This window comes from Poromitra crassiceps (assembly GCF_964638095.1).
Source record: "Poromitra crassiceps genome assembly, chromosome: 10".
Classification (NCBI taxonomy): Eukaryota; Metazoa; Chordata; class Actinopteri; order Beryciformes; family Melamphaidae; genus Poromitra; species Poromitra crassiceps.
The window spans coordinates 27,262,603-27,269,544 of record NC_139631.1 but is presented as its reverse complement, the minus strand read 5'-3'; positions in this window follow the sequence as shown (position 1 = coordinate 27,269,544).

Genomic DNA, 6,942 nt, shown 5'->3' with positions numbered 1-6,942 from the left:
ATATATAAAAAAGGAGCTAGGGCTCTGTTTGTCTGTCCCACTGGTGGTGACATCAGTGATGTCATAAATTCTCTCTCTCTCTCTCTCTCTCACACACACACACACACACCCAGTGATGATGTCATTGAGCAAACCTACCATGTATGTACTGTATACTGTATGTATCTAGCTCTGTCTCTGTTTCATTTTCCTCGGACACGTCGGCCTGACAGCATTCACAATTTATTTGGCACAGGTACCGGGCGGGGAGCAGGGGTCCTGAGCAGACAGGGCTGGATTTTTTAAATAAGTCATTAGGGCTGACTAAAATGAGTGAACACAGGTTCAGCACCATGGAGAGCTCCATTCGTTAGGAGTATGAAAGCCCTCTGGGGAGAGAGAGAAGGGGCTTCATGCCAACTCTGAGCGAGCCCTGACTAAATGGCCAGTGATTGTGTGCTCCAACTGGTGATTGAAATAGTCCCTATTAAAAAAGTGACTATCCACCACAAAGTTCACTGGCAATTCACTGTCAGTGGTGTTAGCTACTTCAGAAACTACTTCCAGATTCCAGATCACTAATGAGAGGCCTTTCTGTTGGTCTGTCTGTTTTTAGGGTTGGAAAGGACTTCTGGTTGGGAATTGTAAAGTGGAAATAGGGGGAACAACTCTTAACATCACACTGTAAGTATAACATCCTGGCCGGTGCATTCTGCTTTAGCATTAGACTATTTACTGGACAGCAGTATGGTGGAAGACTTGAAATAGAAAGCTTACACCCAAAGAAACACACAGTAGGCTACTACTTGTTTGTAAACGTGTGTGTGTGTGTGTGTGTGTGTGTGTGTGTGTGTGTGTGTGTGTGTGTACACCAACATAGGCTATATAAGGGCCAGGGTGTATTTGCACATGCGCATATGTTGGATAAGCCCTCCTCTCTCATTGCAGAGCTACCTACCCCACCCCCCTGATGCATCATACCAGCCCCTGTTGGCACGTAAGCACGCACACACACACACACACACACACACACACACACTGCAGGAGTGCGCTTCTACCCCATCTCAATCTACTGCATACTGCATATTTTCCCTGTTAAACAAAAATCACATTATTCTGCCCCCGGGCCTGTGAAAAGATGGCTGTGTACTAATGATGATGTCAGCAATGAAAGCAATTACCTTAAATGTAAAAGTGATGCAATACGTCACATGACCAACAACAACAAAAATCATGAGGACATTTAAAATTTGTGCTATTTTGAAAACAGGATATCGTATGACAAGATGTAGATTGGCTTCATTCAGGATCTGGGTTATTCCATACATTCCATGCTGATTTTATTTTCATTTGTCAGTGAAGAGGATTTTATACTGTATATTCTGTACTGTACATTCTGCATATCCCATATCACACTCAGCACTATCTCTGCTGCTGCTTGAACTGTATATTCTCTCCAGAGTTCGTTTTTTATTCAGTGTTGTCTGTTCTTTTTATTCATGCTTGTCTGAGGCGTGTTTTATTTTTAGATGAAACATAATAGTCAGAAGCTTCAGTGTACTGTATGTGAGAGTTGCACAGCCCTTCCTGGTGTTTAATCCATATGACATCTCCTCAGTGCCTGCTAGCTCTTTTGAGTTCCAAGTAACTCACCAGCCTTACAATATAAATAAAGATGATGAGAATATTACAGTAGAAATCTCAGCCTAGTCAATCAAATAGACTCATTGTTGAATGTCACAATTCATATTTAATGGCATGGCTTTTTGGTGTGTGAGCGCTGGTGAGCATTATACATCGTTTCCTTCTTTTATTAATCAAACAACAGTTTGAAATGTGTGTCACTGATCTCAGCAGTAGACCTTGAAGCAGAGGAGAAAAATAGAACAAAAATCCATGTCAGCCTCTCACCAGCAGGACTGAAAATGGTTCAGAATGTCATTCTTTTTGGTGCAGCGCCTCCTCCATTCTCTGTAATCTACAACAATGCAAATTACAATGCAAATGCAAATACTATTGAATAATTTATGTGTAGAGCACCAAGAGCCTTTTGCTTAAATAGAGTAATGTGGCATTTGGGGCACACATTTGGTTAACCACAAAAATACACCATAGAAATTCACTATGTAAAATTTTGTACAACTATTTAGCCCAGGCTTTGCAGGAATATAGTTTAGCTATTCAGGATTCAAGATACACAATTTGCATGTCTGAATTATATTATCTTCAATACAGGATTCTATGTACTGTGCAGGTATGCCATATTGCTGAATGTTTGATACAGTGACTGGAACTGGACACATCAATCAACAGCTATTTCTTTGGCTTATTAGTTAAAACACTGCATCTACTTTCACATCCATGATCGCTCTTCGCTGGAGGATGTTATGTGGTTTGCCCTATTCTGGCCTGCTGGAATTGCGATGGAATAGTGAACTGCATGAATTTCCCTTGAGCTAGAAGTTACTGTAGGTTATAACAGTGGTTGAATCATTTCATTTCAACATTCAATTATTCCTATGTTCACTGCTGCTGATATTTAAATTCCTCCTACATATGTAAATGTCAGTCCAAACCACTGTTGACATTACAGATCTCATCCTCAGATAGACTACTGTGCCTTTGCATCCAACACAGTAACACGGGCCTTACAACGTCTTTGTTCAATCCGTAGATCTGATCTCTGTAATTGAAATGGGAGAAAATACACCCCGCCTTTGTCTTTTGTGCTAGTGCCAGCAAAACAATTACTCCTATTACAATTAATGGGATTCATATACACTCAAACACATACAGTTTGTCCCCCCCCCCCCCCCCCCCTTCCCCCCTCCCCAAAAAGCTCACGGTTCCATCCTACCACACGGCTGTGTTCAGGCTTCTCCCTCAGCCGTTTTTCCATCAGGGATTGTAATTAAGCAACAGCATTCATGAGTGGGCATGCTCATTTAGCCAGTGTCTGGGCTTAGACAGCTTTAGAGGGATGGGAGAACAAATCCTGGTGGAACAAGGCAGTTGTATCATCACAGAGAAACACTGCTGATAGAATAACAAGTATTCCTAAAGTTTTGTGTGTGTGTGTGTGTGTGTGTGTGTGTGTGTGTGTGTGTGTGTGTGTGTGTGTGTGTGTGTGTGTGTGTGTGTGTGTGTGTGTGTGTGTGTGTGTGTGATATTCTGTAGTCTAAAACATATGGTAGGCCTATATATTTTTTCATGGGAAGTGCACTTTTTTTTTTCTTTTTTCTTTTTTTTCTTTGTAAAGACTTAGCATATAATAAACTTGCCTACCACAATGACAAATCACAAGCCTGAAAGTTACCCACATATTCTTAATCTTTGAATGTTACTTTATTCTTGTGCATTTTTTTATCAACTTTTTTTAAGAACGTTTTTGTATATATATATATATATATATATATATATATATATATATATATATATATATATATATATATATATATATATATATATAATATATATATATACATATATATTTTCAAGTTAGTGACGTTATCATTTCACATAGTCGTGGCAACAGTGATGGTTCAGCAGCAGCTAGCATTTTAGGCTTAACAAGGCTAATTGCTGCTTCACCAACTAAATCATTAGCTTTATGATGCGGTACCTAACACTAGCTGGTTCAATATAGCTTCTGTGCTCAATATCAGATAGCCTAGAACAATCATTGTTGTTTCCTAACAAATTATTTATCTTTATCTACTGCATGCATATGGGTCAACTAACTCCTGTCCAGTGATTATGTAGCCTACCAAGGACACACTGAGTTCGCCAGCTGCATCTTGAATTAACATGGGCTTAACCAACATGGGCGTACCTTATAGTGTTGGATCAGTATTTTGTCAGGGGTGAGAGGGGAAATTGTTTAATCACCATGAAAATAAATTATAGCCTACATACTATTGTTATAATTTTTACATGAATTTAGCTTACAAACGACTTGAAAATGAAGAGTAAATGCAATTTTACATGATCTCAAAATTGATTTGCAGTCTATGCCGTAATGTGTTTCAAAACTGACTTGATAGTTAGATTTACCATTAAATCATATTAATCTTGTGCCCCATTGAAAACGAGGTTTCCTTATTGGAAACTGTCAGACACAACCTTATAGAACCAGACCCACATTGACTTTGCAGAATTACAAGGTTCTATCTTTGTTAAGGCCCTCATTTCCACTTGTCCCAAGATTTTCATATTTTGTATTCAACGTCAACTTTATTATGTCCCCGAAGCGGGCAATTGGTTTTGCAGCAAGTAGCCTACCACCATGCAATGAGCTATAAAGACAGATTGCGGTAACATTTCTGCAAGCTGGGACATCCAAACTTATTTTATTTATTTCAGCTGACATGTCGCTTGTTAGGCCTCTCAAGAATACATCAAAAGCAGGTGCAGCAGTAGACCTGAGCTCAGTTCTGCGGTGGACCAGGGGGTCAGATCCACCACATGTTATCCCTAAATCTGTCTCTCCTCTCACACAAAGAAGGTGTAAGTAAAGTCACCCTGCATATGAAGCATGTTCAGAGGTGGCACATGGCTTGGCGTCGCATCCCTCTGGCAATGTGAGCACCTCCCTAAAAAACAAAGTACATTGATTGTTCTGGCTGTCAGGTCAGGTGACACCTAGCATCTCCATTTTCTTCTTTTGTTTTTCATTGCATTCTACAACTCTGGCCGGTCTGAACGCACAAGAAAGCATCAGGCAGCAATGCATCGCAGCACATAGGAATTATAAATGCAGATCTTTTTTCTATTCAATTGAAGACTGATTTACTGTATATTAGAATTAGGTTACTGCGTGTGCCGTGGGTGTGGGTGTGGGTGTGTGTGTGTGCGTGTGTGTGTACGCACAGAGCAAGAGACACTAAGAAAGAAAATGAGAGAGCGAGAGAGGGGGGAGAGAGAGAGGCTCATTATAATCAGGCAATTATGCTGGCAGAATTAGAAGTGTCCTTATTTTCTCTTGTGGCAGCCTGAGTGTGGGGACGTTTTTTTTAAGTGACTGCAGACTAATCCATGGATATGACTGACTCTCCTGTCTTCATACGGAGCATCTGTAGCCGTCTGTAAGACAACAAGATTTGGAAGTGAAAGCCTGCATGCTTTTGGAGGTTTGGGGAACCGGTGAGTCAAGCAAGGCTCCCCAGGTTCTGAGTTCAAATTTGCATTGATGAGGATTTTTTTTTTTTTTTTTTTTTTAGCTTTTGTCTCAGCGGTAGTGAGTGAGGGGCGAGGGCGCTGTTGACTCAGGACCATGGCCGTACACAATCAGTGTCTTCCAGGCAGTGGTATATAATGATATTGCATGTTTATTTGAGACTTATTATTCATTTTTATGTTGTATGTATTGTTTATGATTGTTCTCGGTTTTGTGTGTGTATGCGTGTGTGTGTGTGTGTGTGTGTGTGTGTGTGTGTGTGTGTGTGTGTGTGTGTGTGTGTCCCTATTAAGTCTGCATTAAATCTGATTGTTTTAATCACACAATTCAGTAAAAAAAAATCATATCATTTTGACTAAATATGCCATCTATGGTTTTTGGGCTAAAAAATGTATAGGTCTATGAACTATGATTATTGCTCTCAGGAATTTAATGTGACGTGTTTGATTCAAAATGTGTTTAATCCTATTACATCACAAAGTTGTGTTGATAAATAAAAAATAAAAGTCTAACCTCACCATTTGTTTGTCAAAATTCCTGTGCAAATAAATGTATTATTATCATCACTGAGTCACAAGAATTGACACACATGTGATTCTGCTCAATGACAAACGTTTTCTCACTAAAGACTTTGACCTCAGGTCAAGGGTGTTTGACCAGCATTTGACCCTTGACCTCTAGTACATGTTGTCTTATCAACCCGCCTGTTAATGTGTATCGATCATCTGTCCCCTGAGAGAGAGAATGAAAAGAACATTATTCTTAGAGTGAAGTGGGAAGCTGGAAGCGTTCTCAGTTCAGAGATGTACGTGCTAAAGAAAGGTTGAAGCAAACACTAAACAATAATGAATAAAAATAATACATTGTTGTATGTATGACAAATTCAATATGGACAAATGTCTCCATGTTTCTTTTGTTTATCATCATATTCAGACTATTCTTCACAGCATCACTCGTTTATTTACCTTCAATTTGCATAGCAGTGTAATATGCATAATATTGTTTTACTTTTGCGGGTGGCATACATTAAATAATTAGCACAGAATAGTTTAATCTGGGATCTATTTTCCCCCTTTCCTTCATAATTTTGCATCCTTGACGTGGATAATACATTATAGCATAATAAACGATGAGAATTTTCTGGGTGGATTTTCTTTGTGCACGCAAGAGATAAAAAAAAAAAAGACATGGTACAAATTTTCAATCATAGCCCTGTCTTGAGGACACACAGACCCCACACCCCGCCTCTTTTCCACTTACAAACCTTAAAAAAAAGTGCATGGATTTTGGTAAGAGGGAGTGTGTGTGTGTGTGTGTGTGTGTGTGTGTCTGTGTGTGTGTGTGTGTGTGTGTGTGTGTGTGTGTGTGTGTGTGTGTGTGTGTGTGTGTGTGTGTGTGTGTGTGTGTGTGTGTGCGTGCGTGCGTTGGGGGGGGGGGGGGGTGTTAAGATGAACACAGTAGAATGACGACTCCCTGAAAGTTCTCAGGGAAGTGCTTGTGCCTGGCGCTGGAGCAGGCAGCTGATTTGGGATAGTGTGTTAGCATAACAAAGGGCCTGAGCCTGTGAACTTGGGGCACCTTTCGACCCTGGCGCTGTGGGGATGAATAGTCTCCGGGCCTCCCCATAGAGTGCCCCCACGGCTAGCCTGATCGTGGCTAAATTGTTAATCAGGGTAATTTAATATAGTTTTCAATATGCCTCATCTCTCATCGGGAAAGCATTCACCGGCCTCTCGCCTTCCCGCCCAAAAAAGGCCCCCCTATTGAAGCAGGCGAGACAGGCAGCT